This window comes from Olea europaea, chromosome 20, assembly GCF_002742605.1.
Source record: "Olea europaea var. sylvestris chromosome 20, O_europaea_v1, whole genome shotgun sequence".
Classification (NCBI taxonomy): domain Eukaryota; kingdom Viridiplantae; phylum Streptophyta; class Magnoliopsida; order Lamiales; family Oleaceae; genus Olea; species Olea europaea.
This window is the reverse complement of record NC_036256.1, coordinates 18,193,892-18,195,936: the sequence shown is the minus strand read 5'-3', so window position 1 is coordinate 18,195,936 and position 2,045 is coordinate 18,193,892. Positions and strand designations below refer to the sequence as shown.

Sequence of the window (2,045 nt, the reverse complement as noted above, 5' to 3'; positions counted from 1 at the left end):
CTGCATGGAACAATAAAAAGGGCTCCAAAAATTGCTAAACCAGTTCGTGCGACCACATGGAAAACGAACCATGCGACCGCATGGTTATACAGTTTTCTCCGCGAGACAGTTTTCAGTATTTTAGTCATAACTTTCTTTCCCGATGTTCGATTGAGGTGATTCAAGTTGTGGTGAAAAGGTAACTCCAAGACCTACAACTTTTTTCAGAAGTCATCTTCCAATTCTATCATCTACCATGTCGAAAATGGGTCCCAATATGATGCTAAAAATAGGTGCATTACTTTTTCGATCGAAAATTGATGTGTGATTATACTTCGACTATATTTCACCTCTTTGACTTCTTTCCTCATCCACTTGACCTCTAAAACTCTTGAATCTTCATTCCATCGTTTGTCTCCCGGTTCAACTTTTGGATATTTGCAATTTAGTCCTTGATCTTTTGATTTCTTTCACTTTGGTTCTTCTTCACTCCTTTCCTCTAATTTATCCCATAATCAACCAATTGCGACCTAAATCAAAATATAAGGGTACTCAGTGCACTTACGCGTTAATTAATCACAAAAATGAATGTAGTAATGGATGTAAAACACGACATTTTATGTCTTATCAACACTTATTTTGTAACTAGCTTATCGCTACTAAGGAAAGAAGTGCGAAAGACCAGAAAGGCCAAAAATCAAACTAGAAATAGGAGGAGAGAGGCTAAATAAGACTTAAAGGATACTGCTACTGAAACCAAAGGTCCCCGCAGTAGATACAATTAACCAATTTAACTTCATATTGGCAACGTTTTGATAAACGCTGCAAAAGAACCTATGTTTGCAACGTTTAATAAATGTTGTGACAAATATGTTTTGGAAGTTATATTAACAATGTTTTAATATTAAACGTTGCGAAAAATATCCTTGTTCTTAAGACGGTGGCCTTCATCAACTATCTATATATAGATGTCAGCATAGCTTTTAAGAAGGCATAAAATGCACACAAAAAAGCATAATATTACCATGAACTCCCACTTGATAGGTTTTAGTGATGCTGAATCCATGTTTATCATTTCATACGATGTCAGGAAGACATCGAATTTTATTCTATCTTGTTTGCTATCGCTAACAGCTTGACTAGATTTCTTCTTCTTACTCTTTTTCTGATTTTTAGGATGGTAGAATTCATATTCCCTGATCACACCACGAGCTTGGGTAGAGCCAACATACATCACCTGCAACAGTTAACTCTTGCTGAGTACACATATGAACTAATATTTAAATTACCTTAACTATCTTGCATACTTACAACATTCATTTGAGGAGCCCAAATGGAAAATTCACGTTCCCAGTTCCTCAAAGTTGAAAGTGGAGCAACTACAAGATGAGGAGAGATACTTTCCTCAAACAGGGAAGCCAAGAAGGCAATACTTTGTATTGTTTTGCCTGCAGTCACAGAAATTTACCAAAAGAGCAATATTAAAATAGAGATACAAAAACTTGGCCTCAAAGTGAGGAAAGATTGTAAAAGATACTAGATAGCCTACTAATTTAGGAGATTTAATTATGCTCTTAATTATTTTATATTTTCTAGGATAAATAGGATTTTTATCTTCATTGTAAACAAGACTTTGTCCATGATGAATAATTAAATTCTCTCAAAGCTTTACTTCACTTATCTTTGTTCTTGTTGAACAATTTACCGAACTTATCAAGAAAATTATATTTTCTTGTGGCGTTCAAATTATCAGGTGAGATTCTTTGGGTTGTGCAATCAAAAGGTCCTTCGCATCACCGTCACCGTTGGGTTGTTTGATTCATTAATTCTTTGGGTCAAATCCACAAATTCGAAGGAGATGTCAAGACTTTGTGATCAAGAGGTTGTTGGTTTAATATACCTTCGGTTGCTTGGTTCATCGTTCAGAAGTTTAATCCTAAACATTGGTCGTATTTGGGCGTTCTTGGGATCCGGTGTCAATTCCTGTGGGTTCGGTAGCAACCTTTCTAGCTGGGTTCGCATAATTTTATATCAGAGCTTTAGGCACCAAGATCAAGGTTATATCC

At 35.7% G+C, this 2,045-nt stretch overlaps 1 long non-coding RNA gene across 1 annotated transcript; it reads right to left on the bottom strand.

The window, feature by feature from the left end:
- Window positions 1-1,096: 1,096 nt before the first annotated feature.
- On the bottom strand, window positions 1,097-1,422 carry LOC111369252. The gene is made up of 2 exons (XR_002698090.1): window positions 1,291-1,422; window positions 1,097-1,216 (listed from the first exon to the last, which is right to left on the bottom strand). It is a non-coding gene; the product is annotated as an uncharacterized LOC111369252 (long non-coding RNA).
- Between the last annotated feature and the right edge of the window lie 623 nt (window positions 1,423-2,045).